Source organism: Puma concolor, chromosome D1 (genome assembly GCF_028749965.1).
Source record: "Puma concolor isolate L17-30 chromosome D1, mPumCon1.1.hap2, whole genome shotgun sequence".
Classification (NCBI taxonomy): domain Eukaryota; kingdom Metazoa; phylum Chordata; class Mammalia; order Carnivora; family Felidae; genus Puma; species Puma concolor.
Window position 1 is genome coordinate 18777980 of NC_141676.1, and position 15231 is coordinate 18793210.

Here is a 15231-nt window from a genome sequence, read left to right on the forward strand (position 1 = left end):
CTCGCCTCCAGACAGACGTTCAATCACCGGAGGCCCATCTGCTACCCCTTTGGGTCTGTCACTCCAGATTAGAGACGGGGGCAGCTGTGGCAACATGGAGGCAGGCAGATTTTCGAATCTCTGCCATACCCCCTACCCCCCTCTGCAGCCCCATAGATGAGGGCCTTCCTATAGGAGCTCAGAGCCTATTTGTCCTGTTAAGTGCCCTAAATGCTAAAAAATGCTTGAATTAAATGCTAAAGTAAATGTTTTGTTAAATGCTAAAAATATCAACATGTTAATGCTAAAAATCGAGACCCACTTAGCTTACATCTAAACATGTAACAGACTATAAAATAAAATATGTTTATTCTCCTACCTTGAGAACTATTCTTCATACTGACCAAGAAGGCCACGTTCAAGTTTAGAATTCTTGGACTCCTTAGAATTCTCTGCAGGAACATGGCAGCATGGGGCGGGTTTAGTCCTGACCCCTCAACCCTCAGCCCATCCACTCGGATTCTCTTCCCGGCCCCATGTCTGTCCTGTGCATACAAGTAGCCTAGGACCCAGGGATGTAAACACCTCAGCCCACATGCCCAAATTCAGCCACCACTTAGTCGCCCCTCCAGGAGTGCACATGGGGGCAAGTTGTACCCTCAGAAGGATGGGCCTTGGGAAGTGTTGGACCATTTAGACAGAGATTTCTAGGGTTTTTGGATACCTGAAGCATGATTTTGAAAGGCTGCGGGGTATAGGTTTTGAGTAGACACGGGTGGCCCTGTTGCCTGGGTCTGTGAGTGGCCCTGCTGTTTGTCCTTGCCTCCGTAGCACTTAGCACGCTGCCTGGTACATATTAGAAGCGTAAGGAATAGTCATTAAGGAGAGGTGTGTCTGAATTATTTACTAAAATATCAAATTGGCTTGGTTCTTCCCCTGTTTCCTCTCTTCCGGCAGGAGTCAGACTTTGTCATGATTTACCCTGGGCATCTTGCAAAGGCAGCCTCTAGGGAGAGACGACTTCCTTCTTTTGTGAAATTCTTCGGTCCATTCCAGAGGTGAAGCCACGAGTTTGGGAGGTGGGAACAGGGGCAGGAAGAACTACTCTAGAAAGACAAGAGGAGGTATCAAATGGCCAAAGTGGAGGTAGATGGTGGCTTGGCAAGACCTTCAAAGGGTATGTCTATGGGGTTCCCAGCCTCTCAGAAGATTCCCCCACCCCAGAGTTGGCACAGGAGCTTCAGAGGAGGAGGCCTGAAGGTCCTCGTGGTCATTTATTTAGCCCCCAAATCTGCGATTCGGGGTGGGTTCACTGGGGGGAAGGCTTGTCTCTGTTCTGTGCACTATCAGCTGGTTCAGTTGGAAGTGGAGGACCCTTAACAAGATGGCGCACTCACATGGCTAGCTAATTGGTGCTAGGTGCTAGCTGGAAATTCAGCTGGAGCTGTGGACCAAGGCCTCAGTTCCTCTCCATGAGGCCCCTCTGCAGGCTGCTGGGGCTTCCTCACTGCAAGACAGCTGGGTTTCAAGCGCAAACAGAGAACAAGGTAGAAGCACGTGGCATTTTATGACCTAGCCTCGGAAGTCGTGTAGCATCACTTCCTTTGTATTCTATCAGTGCACAAAGACACCATGGTTCAAGGGAATGAGAGACATAGCCTCCCTCTGTCGATGAGGGGGTGGCAAAGTTCTAGAAGAGATTGCAGAACGGAAGATACCGTCACAGCCATCTTTGGAAAATGCAACCTGCACCAAGTGGGTCCTCAGAACAAGTGGAGAAAAATTTCCTCTGCTGGGAACTGAGTGTCTGACTTAGCCGATTTAAAAGGAAAAGGTATATGATGTTCCTTGCACAGCCCTCCGTGCAATCTGTGCACAAGAATGAGACTAGGAAGTCCGGTGGACAAGGAGTCTGGTGCCCTTGGGTTATTTAGGGTTTTCCTTCTTCAGAGAGTCCTCAGAATAGAGTTAAGACCTCTCTCCTCACCACCTCTACAGTTTCTTTGAAGCTGTACGTTTCAATACTACTCATGTGATCCGCTTCATAATGACCCCTATGAGCTACATACTATCTATTGTGATGCCCATTTCCAAGATGTGCAAATGGAGGCCCTGAGAAGGTAAGTAATTTGCCCAAGCTCATACAACTAGTCAGTGATGGAAGAAAGAGAAATACCAGTTTGTAGCCAACCCAGTTTTCTGTTGCAGAAACGGTAGGCCCAGGTAATCCAGATTCTGAGCACCCAACACTGAGCCACTCAGTCTTATCCCTAAAAGCCCACAGTGGGTTAACAAGCACCACCACCCCCCACATCCCACGCCCCAGGGACTTGCAGGGCCCCTGCTTCCTGCCTGAGAAACCGACCCATGGATTCCTTCCTGTCTCAGTCATTTGACCAAAATCCTTTAGACCCCTACTACACCTCAGGGTGTGAGGGTTAATGCCACCCAGCCCTGATGACTTTTGGCCCAGGGGAAGCTGACAGATAAACCAGTGGGGTGATGCGTGGTACTGTCACAACACCGATAGCAAGGGGACAGCAGTAATAGCAACCTTCATTTTTTTTTTTTTTAACAGCCTTCACTTTAAAAGTAAGGTATTACCATGGGCCAGACATGTATGTATGTATGTATGTATGTATGTATGTATTTATTTATTTATTATTTTTTAATGTTTATTTATTTTTGAGACAGAGCATGAACGGGGGAGGGTCAGAGAGAGAGGGAGACACAGAATCTGAAACAGGCTCCAGGCTCTGAGCTGTCAGCACAGAGCCCCACACGGGGCTTGAACTCACGGACCGGGAGATCATGACCTGAGCCGAAGTCGGACGGTTAACCGACTGAGCCACCCAGGCGCCCCTGGGCCAGACATTTAAAGAATGACCTTGAATATGTTTAACTCACTTGATGACTAGCATTTGGGAAGCACTTCACATATTATAGAGCTTGTTTGTTTGTTTGTTTGTTTGAAATGATTCAGTGACGTCTCCCCATCCACAGTTCCCTGCACACCTGTTTATTTTCCTCTTTCAGGCAGCAGCTCAACCCTGTGGCAGGGGCCGGACACCCCAAACAGTCATGGGTCCACACCCCAACATATGTTACTCTATTTATTTATCGTCGAGACATATGTACTATTTTGCTAGCCAAGCAGCATCGTTTGAACGAGGCACAAAAACAAAATTTAAAAATAGGAGGCAAAAATTGTGTAGAACTTTCAATGTATACAAAAATGAAAATAATTATAAAGCAGTCGTGTTATTTGTTCCTTGAATGCCAGTACATCACATTGGAGTCCATCTACCACGGCCTCCATGCTCACACGTAGGAGTTGTGGGAGCAAACCAACGAGACAAGTCCTCTGGGCAACCCTTTGTGAGTATCTGCAGATACTTAAAAGTCCCTAAGGTGAACAGGGTGGTGCTGCAGAAAGGGGAACAGGAAGGGGAGCTGTTTCTTTTTTTAGCTTTTTAAAGCTTATTTATTTATTTTGAGAGAGAGAGCGCGCGCAGGGGAGGGGATGAGAGAGAGAATCCTAAGCAGGCTCTACTGTGAGCGTGGAACCCAATGTAGGGCTCGAACCCGCGAACCCTGAGATCATGACCTGAGCCGAAATCTGGAGAGCTGGATGCTCAACGGACTGAACCACCCAGGTGGCCGGGGACCTGCCATTTTACACCCGCCGATGGGTAGAGCTGCACAAAATCAGTGCCAGATCCTTCTCTGGATCAGGCTGAGGTAGAAGAGGTTAAGAGGGATGAGTTGAAAATGCTTTGAGTTTGTCACCAGCATTTCCAAGTTGGGAAATGTCATGTAACATCTAGATGCCTGGCTTCTGTTTGTTTCCCTTATTTCTGTGAGCTGCACCTGCTCACTCCCTGAAGACAAGCTGGGTTTGCAATCCAGGGTTCGACAGATACTGGTTGAACTAACTGGTGTTCATACTGAGAGCTTTCTGAGGGGCAGCATCACCACGCAGACCTTTGAGGAAGACCAGAACACCACATTCTTTTTTCCTCCTTCTCTCCACCACCCTCCCCGTGAAAGCTGCAGGGTTAGCACAGGCCCCTGTGACAGATGGGCTAGGCTGCTGTCCCCGCCCTGCTGACTTCACGACCTGAGGCACGTCTCTTCACCTCTCTGCGTCTGTTACCTCGACCGTAAGGTGCACACACAGCACTTGCTACCTTAGCGCTGGAAGATGGACATGTTAGTGGTCTCCAAGTCATTGCTGTCACCAACAGAGATGGAGAGAGGAAAAAAAAATAAACAAAAGCTCGCCACACCCTTCCCTCCACAATGAGCGTGTATTGCCCTCTGGTGTCCACACTGCTCAGTGCAACCAATCCGGAGAAGCCTGGAGAGAGAAAAGGTGGAGGGAGGGGGCGGGGGAAGGGTTCCTACCGGCTCCCCACCTGCTCCTGGCCTCTGTTAGGTCACGTTCCCCCAGAGCAGAGTGGGGCCCTGGCCTGAGGGCCAGGCTTGGGGAAACATGAAATTAGATCTTAGAGGCTCCAGCTGACTCCCCAGCCATCCCACAAAGGGAAACTTGGGGTGTAGGATTTAAGAGCCGATGCCCGCTGGCCTGCAGTTCCCCTGGTGTCTGGAGGCCTCGAGGACCTGGTGACTCTGATTTAACAATGGTGACTAAATCCCATTAACGACAGCAGGCCCTGTAAGCACAAGACGTGCTAGGAATCTAGTTGTTTCCGTAGAAAACTTTAGTAAAAGGCACTTGCAAAGCCCCCTAAGTTGTTGAGTGGAGCGTCAGGCTCAAACTCCACCGCAGACCTGGCCAAAAAAGACCACTGGCCCTGTCACCACGTTCTGCCCGATGCCTCCCTGCCCTAGGAAGCCAACTTCACGGCCCCTCCTGGGAGACCGCCCCCCCCACCCCCACCCGGGAGGTCGCTACCCTCATCACAAGAGCAAAGCGCAGAAGCCCCTCATGAGAGCCTGTTCCCTCTGAAGCCCAGCCCTGCAAGGGAGCCTCTGGACGCACGGAGGCTGGGGGTGAGAGTTCTGATGCCCACTTTGGGAGGTGGAGCTTGGCAGGGGGTAGTTTTTTCACATACAGAAAGCCTATTCAAAAGACACAGGGCAGCTATGAAAGTAACAGGCGTCCACCACAGCTCTTGCTGACGGAAGGTAGACTGCGGTCCGGGCACTGGAACTAGCTCATCTCACCCTCACCCTGCCCCTCTGGGGTGGGAACATCCCCACCTCCATTCTGTAGAGAAGGAAGCTAAGTGTCGGTGAGTTTAAATAATTGGAAAAAGAGCTCGCAGCTGGTCAATGGCAACGCTGGGAACAAGCCAGAGACCGCCTGCCTCCAAAACTTAATAAGTGGGTTCTATTGCCTCCCTCCAGTGCCTTCTTTTTCAGGACCCATGTCCCGTGTACCGAGAATGACCCAGGGCGTCTAGAATGAGGGCCTGCAAGGGACTTCAGGGGTCATCTTAACCGAACTGCTTCTCCAGGGCCCTCCCCGCCTTCGCCCTGTATTAGTCAGCTTTTGTGAGGTTATGCTACAGTAACGAAGAACCCTGAAAGCCGCACTAATAACAACAAAGGTTTGTTTCTCATGTATGTTAATGACGGCTGAAGATTGCTGTGGGTCAGGTGGCCCCTGCTCCTTGTGTCTTTGTCATTCATAGGTTCAGGAGGAGAAATCGGCCCCTATCTGGGATACGCTCTTGGCAGTGGCCAAGCCCCATGACGGCTCCCGTAACTCCTGCTCGGACGTCCCATCCAATCCCTTCTGCTCAATTCCACTGGTTAAAGTAAGTCACACGGCAGAATTCCACATCAGCTCCTACAGGTGAGCCCGAACCTGACGACTAGGTTTTCTGGCAGCCGCTGCCATGATAGAAATATAGAAAGAATTTGGTTCAGTGCTTTTCAAAGCAAGCTTAATGGTGACATTCACCTTGTAGTCTTTGAGGATGTGCCTGGAGTCCACTGTGGTGGTCTAGTGGGGAGGGGCTTCGGGCCCGCCACCCCCTTCCTCTGGGAGCCCGGCTCTCAGCTGTTTTGTAGATGTCAGAATGAGATTTTTTTCTGAAGAGAGGGAGGGACACACACACACACACACACACACACACACACACACACACACACTACTTGAACAAATGTTTACCCCGGCAAGCACCCAGCTCTAAGGAGTCTGCAGGAAAGTGCCATCAGGGCGTCTCTACTGCGGGCGGATCCAGTGAGACCAGTGTGAATCACAATTGCATCTCTGCGGTTCTTCCTGGAGAACCACATCCAGTGTCTACACAGTCCAATGGGCCATGAGCCACCATGATCATCGTGCCCGCATTGGTAGGTATAAATGTTTTCTCTGAAAGAGGCGATGCCTGTGAAGAGAGAAGGTGAGCCAAGAGACCTAGAAAATCGAATCTACTGACAGAAGAGTCTGGTAATAAAGGAAACAAAAGGGTGGGACCATGCCTGTGGCCCCTCACGTGCCTCCACCCTACTGCACGTACTTTTTTCTCATGTCTGAGAAAGTAACGGACGATTATAAGAGTGTAGCTGGTTCTGGAATGCATTACCACATCTCCTGAGCATGACATGATGTTCCTGAAAAACCTAGAAAAACGGTTGGGTGGTGGACAGACGACCTTCGTCCACCAAGGAGCCCCTGAGCGTCAGGTTGGCACCGGGCATGCCCAGTGGGACAAGCAGACAGACTAATGAATCCATTAGGGGTGGAATGATTAGGCAATTGGTGTTTTCGCTGTTTTATGTTATACAGAAATCCTTCGTAGACTGTTTTGTATGTTTACGTGACATTTGGGGAGTTGGTAGGGAATTCTGGGTGGGTTAGGAATGCATTATTTTTCCTTCTTAGAGAAAAAAGAATGTAGTCGCTCGCTACGCAACATGGACGACCTACCCCTTCAGGCATGGATTAGATTTTTACACTGAAGCGTACCTCTCTCTATAAAATTATAGACCTGGATATAGTGATATTTAATATTATGAGCACTTCCCATGTCCTCGGCACCATGCCAAGCCTTTAACATGTACTTTGACACTTGGAACAGGAGAATAGGTGAGATCTGTTTATTGTGATTGATGGTAGGTTACACATGAGGAAAGTGAAGACAGAGGCTGAGTCATTATCCCAGGGTCACAATTCCTGGCTTGGGTAGAACAGAGACTTGTTTTTAGCATTGTCCTTATAATGAACATACCCATTTTCGTGGTCATTGGTGCGTGTCCTAAATTTCGCCATAAATACAAGTAAAAGAAAATAAAAACAGAGGGACTTCTTCCTAACTCATTCTACGAAGCCAGCATTACCCTAATACCAAAACCAGACAAAGACATTACAAGAAAAGAAAGCTACAGAACACATAGACCTATGGAAGAGAATAGAGAGCCCAGAATTAAACCCATGTGTATATGGTCAATTAATTCACAACAAAGGAGCCAAGAATATAAAGTGGGGGGAAGGACAGTCTCTTCAACAAACAGTGCTGGGAAAATTGGACAGCCACATGCAAAAGAAAGAAACCATCTTACATCATACACAAAAATTAATTCAAAATGGATTGAAGCCTTGAAGGTAATCACTTCTCGGCCTTTTGGCTAAGATCAAGTGAAGACTTGGATGTAAGACCTGAAACCATAAAACTCCTAGAAGAAAACGTAGGTGGAGTGCTCCTTGACATCGGTCTTAGCGATGATTTTTTTAATCTGATACCAAAAGTAAAAGCAACAAAAGCAAACATAAATAAGACCATGTCAAGTTAAAAAAAAAAAAAACAAAAAGGGGCGCCTGGGTGGCTCAGTCGGTTAAGCATCCGACTTCGGCTCAGGTTGTGATCTCGCGGTCCATGAGTTCGAGCCCCGTGTCGGGCTCTGTGCTGACAGCTCAGAGCCTGGAGCCTGCTTCTGATTCTGTGTCTCCCTCTCTCTCTGACTCTCCCCCCGTTGATGCTCTGTCTCTCTCTATCTCAAAAATAAATAAACGTTAAAAAAAAGAATAAGATTTAAAAAAAAAACACAAAAAAAGAACCCCCCCAAAACAAAAACTGCACAGCGAAGGAAACAGTCAACAAAATGAAAAGACAACCTACCGAATGAGAGAACGTATGTGCAAATCATATAACTTACAAGGGGCTAGTATCCGAAATATATAGAGTTCACAATTTAATAGCAAAAAAAAAAAAAAAAAAATTAACTATCTGATTTAAAAATGAGCAGATCTGAATAGACATTTTCCCCAAAAAGACATACAGATGGCCAATAGGTAAATGAAAAGATGCTTACATCATTAATCATCAGGGAAACTCAAATCAAAACCACAATGAGCTAGCACCCCACACCTGTCAGAATGTCTACAATAAAAAAAAAAAAAACACAAGGTAACAGAGTGCTGATGAGGATGCAGAGAAAAGGGAGCCCTTGTGCACAGTTGGTGGGAATGCAAACTGGTGCGGCCACCATGGAAAGCAGTATGGGGGTTCCGCAAAAATTAAAAACAGAACTACCCTATAATTCAATAATTCAACTTCTGGGTATTTATCAGAAGAACATGAAAACACGAATGCAAAAACATACGTGTACCCCACGTCCAATGCAGCGTGATTTACAATAGTCATGCTGTGGAAACAACCTAAGTGTCCATCGATGGAAGAATGGATAAAGAAACTGTGGTATAGATATACGATGGTATAGTATTCAGTCATAAAAATGAATTAGAATTTGCCATTTCATTTGTGAAAATATAGATGGACCTTGAGGGCATTATGCTGAATAAAATAAGTCAGAGAAAGACAAATACTGTATGATCTCTGTTGTACGTTGGAATCTAAAAACAAACAAAACAAAACAATTTTTTTTAAGTTGATTTATTTATTTTGAGAGAGACAGAGAGAGAGCACAAGCGGGGAGGGGCAGAGACAGAGGGGGACAGAGGATCCCAAGTGGGCTCTGGGCTGACAGCAGAGAGCCGATGTGGGGCTCGAACTCACAAACCGTAAGATAATGACCTGAGCCAAAGTGGGACACTTAACTCAGAGCCACCCAGGTGCCCCCAAACAAACTTTAAATACTTTTTTCTGGATCTGAGAGGAATTCGCCTACAGGTCTTTATGGATAGGAACATCGCCATATAATGAACTTTATCCACAATTGCGGTATTTAAAAGAATGTTGTCCGAGTTCTATTTCAAAAATTTCCAGGTGGTACCCTTAAAAGGCCTGAAGAGTGCCTTTTCCTCTGCCCTCTGCTCCTGCTCACTGCGTTCCCACTGGCTAGAATACAGATGTGATGGCTGGAGTTGCAGCAGCCATCTTAGACCTCAAGCTAGCGGCCAAATGTTGAGGGAGCTGAGCAACACAACAGAAGGCACCAGGGTTTCAACTGTGCACTTGGCTGGGCCCACCTACCTGAATATTCACACCAAAGAGAAATCAGCTTTAGCGACAGGATCACTAGGACCATCATGAACACCCACCATCACTGTCACCGGCCACCATCATCAGTGTCACCACCGACATCATCGGTGTCACCACCAGCCTCGCCATTCTTACCCATACTGTGACAATCCACTCCACCACCTTCACAGCCACCACTGCCATCTCATCACCTTTATTTTTTTTTAGGTTTCTTTTTTTTTAAGTGTGTTTATTTATTTTGAGGGGGGAGGGGCAGAGAGAGGGAGAGACAAAGAATCCCAAGCAGGGTCCACACTGTCAGTGCCTGATGCAGGGCTCAGACTCAGGAACCATGAGACCGAGACCTGAGCTGAGATGTTTACCTGATTGAGCCACCCAGGGGCCCCTCATCAACTTTATCGTCATCACCATTGTCATCAAATTAGTATTTGAATCCAGGCATTCTGACTCCAGGACCCTTTTAAACCTGATTCCAAGGGTGAGTGAATAGACAAGGCTGCTGACATCTGACCACCAGCGTTAATATAATAATTCGTATTATTAGAATCCAAACTTTGGATGGACAGAGGCCCCTCTCTCTGGCCACTGGGTGTGCAGAGAAGTGATGTGCACAACTTCTGAGTCATGTCCCCACAGGATATGAGCATGCCTTTCTCACCCCTACTTTCACTGCCCGGAGTGGGGACACAGCTGTGAGAACTGGGACAGCTTTCTTGGGATGTGAATGGGAAGCTGCATGTTGAGGGTGACGAAGGAATGTGAGGGAAAGTCTGGGTCTCCCTCAACCTTGGGCGTGCCAGCCTGGCCCGAGACAGAGATAAGTTTCCATCTTACTGATGCCACTGGATTTTGGAGTCTTGCTAGCAGCAGATTATCTGTATCTTTGAAGCTTGTCTTAGAAAGATTCATTCAGTGTCTATGGATTCTGAGAGTGACCTTTTCTCCAAACTCATCTGTAGATTCCAGGACCCCTGACTCAAATCCCCATTGCCAGACCCAAAACCTCTTATTCCATGGCTCGTCCTGAACAAGGTACTTCCTCTGCTTGAGTCTCCTGTCATCCCCATTTGTAAAGTAAAGAGTGTGAGCTCAACATCACCGAGGAATACTACAGATGAGTGAGATCACAGGCGAAAGGCTTTTGGCTTTGCTGTAAGGATGAAATTCAGGAGCTAATCATGATGAGGACAACAGTGATGGTAGTGGCTACAATGGTGGTGATGGGGGGATGATGGTGGTGATGGTGGTGATGATAGGATGGAGGTGATGACTGTAGGGTTACAGTGAGGCTGGCAATGGCATTGGTGGTGTTCATGGTGACACTGGCGGTGATGGGGGGATGATCGTGGTGATGATGGTGATAATAAGGATGGCGGAGATGTCTGTAGGGTTACAGTGAGGCTGGCAATGGCATTGGTGGTGTTCATGATGACACCGGTGGTGATGGGGGGATGATGGTGGTGATGATGGTGATGATAAGGATGGGGGTGATGACTGTAGGGTTACAATGAGGCTGGCAATGGCATTGGTGGTGTTCATGGCGACAGTGGTGGTGATGGGGGGATGATGGTGGTGATGATAAGGATGGAGGTGATGACTGTAGGGTTACAGTGAGGATGGCAATGGCATTGGTGGTGTTCATGGTGACACCAGTGGTGATGGGGGGATGATGGTGGTGATGGTGGTGATGATAAGGATGGAGGTGATGACTGTAGGGTTATAGTGAGGCTGGCAATGGCATTGGTGGTGTTCATGGTTACACTGGGGTGATGGGGGATGATGGTGGTGATGATAAAGATGGAGGTGATGACTGTAGGTTACATTGAGGATGACTGTAGGTTACATTGGTGGTGTTCATGGTGACACTGGTGGTGATGGGGGGATGATGGTGGTGATGATAAGGATGGAGGTGATGACTGTAAGGTTACAGTGAGGATGGCAATGGCATTGGTGGTGTTCATGGTGACACTGGTGGTGATGGGGGGATGATGGTGGTGATGATAAGGATGGAGGTAATGACTGTAGGGTTACAATGAGGCTGGCAATGGCATTGGTGGTGTTCATGGTGACACTGGCGGTGATGGGGGGATGATCGTGGTGATGATGGTGATAATAAGGATGGCGGAGATGTCTGTAGGGTTACAGTGAGGCTGGAAATGGCATTGGTGGTGTTCATGATGACACCGGTGGTGATGGGGGGATGATGGTGGTGATGGTGGTGATGATAAGCATGGAGGTGATGACTCTAGGGTTACAGTGAGGCTGGCAATGGCATTGGTGGTGTTCATGGTGACACTGGCGGTGATGGGGGGATGATGGTGGTGATGATGGTGATGATAAGGATGGAGGTGATGACTGTAGGGTTACAGTGAGGCTGGCAATGGCATTGGTGTTCATGGTGACACTGAGGTGATGGGGGATGATGGCGGTGATGATAAGGATGGAGGTGATGACTGTAGGGTTTCAGTGAGGCTGGCAATGGCATTAGTGGTGTTCATGGTGACACTGGTGGTGATGGGGGGATGATGGTGGTGATGGTGGTGATGGTAAGGATGAAGGTGATGACTGTAGGGTTACAGTGAGGCTGGCAATGGCATTGGTGGTGTTCATGGTGACACTGGCGGTGATGGGGGGATGATGGTGGTGATGGTGGTGATAATAAGGATGGAGGTGATGACTGTATGGTTACAGTGAGGCTGGCAATGGCATTGGTGGTGTTCATGATGACACCGGTGGTGATGGGGGGATGATGGTGGTGATGGTGGTGATGATAAGGATGGAGGTGATGACTGTAGGGTTACAGTGAGGCTGGCAATGGCATTGGTGTTCATGGTGACACTGAGGTGATGGGGGATGATGGCGGTGATGATAAGGATGGAGGTGATGACTGTAGGGTTACAGTGAGGCTGGCAATGGCACTTGTGGTGTTCATGGTGACAGTGGTGGTGATGGGGGGATGATGGTGGTGATGGTGGTGATGGTAAGGATGGAGGTGATGACTGTAGGGTTACAGTGAGGCTGGCAATGGCATTGGTGGTGTTCATGGTGACACTGGTAGTGATGGGGGGATGATGGTGGTGATGATGGTGATAATAAGGATGGAGGTGATGACAGTATGGTTACAGTGAGGCTGGCAATGGCATTGGTGGTGTTCATGGTGACACTGGTGGTGATGGGGGGATGATGGTGGTGATGATGGTGATAATAAGGATGGAGGTGATGACTGTATGGTTACAGTGAGGCTGGCAATGGCATTGGTGGTGTTCATGATGACACCGGTGGTGATGGGGGGATGATGGTGGTGATGGTGGTGATGATAAGGATGGAGGTGATGACTGTATGGTTACAGTGAGGCTGGCAATGGCATTGGTGGTGTTCATGATGACACCGGTGGTGATGGGAGGATGATGGTGGTGATGATGGTGATGATAAGGATGGGGGTGATGACTGTAGGGTTACAATGAGGCTGGCAATGGCATTGGTGGTGTTCATGGTGACAGTGGTGGTGATGGGGGCATGATGGTGGTGATGATAAGGATGGAGGTGTTGACTGTAGGGTTAGAGTGAGGATGACAATGGCATTCGTGGTGTTCATGGTGACACTGGTGGTGTTGATAAGGATGGAGGTGATGACTGTAGGGTTACAGTGAGGCTGGCAATGGCATTGGTGGTGTTCATGATCACACCGGTGGTGATGGGGGGATGATGGTGGTGATGATAAGGATGGAGGTGATGACTATATGGTTACAGTGAGGCTGGCAATGGCATTGGTGGTGTTCATGGTGACACTGGCGGTGATGGGGGGATGATCGTGGTGATGATGGTGATAATAAGGATGGAGGAGATCTGTAGGTTTACAGTGAGGCTGGCAATGACATTGGTGGTGTTCATGATGACACCGGTGGTGATGGGGGGATGATGGTGGTGATGATAAGGATGGAGGTGATGACTGTATGGTTACAGTGAGGCTGGCAATGGCATTGGTGGTGTTCATGGTGACACTGGCAGTGATGGGGGGATGATCGCGGTGATGATGGTGATAATAAGGATGGAGGAGATGTCTGTAGGGTTACAGTGAGGCTGGCAATGACATTGGTGGTGTTCATGATGACACCGGTGGTGATGGGGGGATGATGGTGGTCATGGTGGTCATGATAAGGATGGAGGTGATGACTGTAGGGTTTCAGTGAGGCTGGCAATGGCATTGGTGGTGTTCATGGTGACACTGGCGGTGATGGGGGGTGATGGTGTAATGGTGATGAAAGCAATTGCACCAGCTATAGTGATTGGGAGGTTGGTGGTATGCTATGAGGTAATGAGGATCATGGTGGTGATGCTGGTGAGGGTGGTAACAGTGATACATTGCTGTCACTGCTGGTGATAAGAGTGTGATAGAGACAGTCATGGTGATTGACGGCACAGGTGGGGGCAATGGTGACAGAGCTGATTACAGTGATGGTTATAGTAATGCTGATGGGGATGGTTAGGACGGTGGTGTTGCTGGTGGTGTTGATAGTGAAACCGAGAGTGGTGGCGGCCGTGGTGATGATTTTGATGACAGCAGCCGTGGCGGTTATAATTATCATGGTGATGGTGACGAGGAGGATGATGCAATGATGCTGACGGTGGTGGTGATGTTGATGATTGTAGTGGTGATGATGGTGGTAATGGAGATTGTAACTGTTGATGACCCTGATGGCTGTGATACTCACATTACCACTGATAATGGTCCGGCATTGACATTGGTGGTATTGATAGTGATCTTGATGAGAGTTCGTTTTGCATCCAGACATAGAATTGTGAGCATCTTCTCCCAGCCCATGGCTTGCCCGTTCTCAATGAGATGACACCCAAGTTTATAATTCCAGATCGGATCTGCTCCATCACTCCCCGATTCACGTATCCATGTGTTTATGTCTCTTCTCTTCCTGCACAACCACACGTAGAGCTCTTGTTCTCCTCAGCCTCTTGCTGCACACCCATTCCTCCTGCTTCCTGGTCTCCGCAAATCCCAGCACCGACTGTCCACGGTCCCACCTCTGAAACGCACTCTTGATTCCTCCCTTTCCTGTGTGCCCCTCATTAATAACCCATCAGGAAGCCCAGCCAATTCAACCTCCAAATATATCTGAATCCTTCCATTTCTCTTGATCTCTGCCACGTCCACTCTCCTCCAAGTCACCATTCGTCTCCCCCACCCCCATGAAAATAATCACCTCTTAACTGCTCCTGCTCCTACTATCCTGTAATCTTTTTCTGCTGGGCAGCCGGCGTGCTTGTTTACAAATGCAGATCAGAGCCTGTCCTGCTCCTGCCCCAAACTTTCCTATGGTATCTTGTTGCCCTGGATACAACTCTAAGCTTATTCCCATGTGTGTGATCTGACCCTTGCCTTGCATCTCGGGCCCCCTCCCCTCCCCTGCTTCAGTCACGCTTTTGTTTCTCTAATACCCCAAGCACCTTCCCACCTCGGGGCCTTTGCACTTGCTGCTGCCTCCGCTAGGAACATTCTATTCCCAGATCTGCATAGTCACGTGGCAATATAAGAATTCAGCTGGTCTGGATGTGAAGTCTTTACTTTGAATCACTACAAATATTGCCTCTCTGAGCACAGCCCCGTGCTTTATCTGACCCATAACATTTATCGCCATCTTCATTTATCTCACTTACTTTTTAGCTTATTGTTGGACTCCCCCCACTATCGTGTAAGCTCTAGGAGAGCAAGACCTTGTATCCTTGTGTCCCCACTCTATCCCCAGCATCTAGAACAATGGCTGACACATAGCGGGTGTTCTATAAACAGTTGTGAATGAATTGATGGCTCAGGAAGCAAACT

General features: G+C 48.4%; 1 long non-coding RNA gene across 1 annotated transcript; it reads left to right on the forward strand.

Moving 5' to 3' along the window:
• The first annotated feature begins 591 nt into the window (after positions 1 to 591).
• LOC147576536 (uncharacterized) lies at positions 592 to 3234 on the forward strand. The gene is made up of 2 exons (XR_015240882.1): positions 592 to 2099; positions 3016 to 3234. It is a non-coding gene; the product is annotated as an uncharacterized LOC147576536 (long non-coding RNA).
• Positions 3235 to 15231: the final 11997 nt, after the last annotated feature.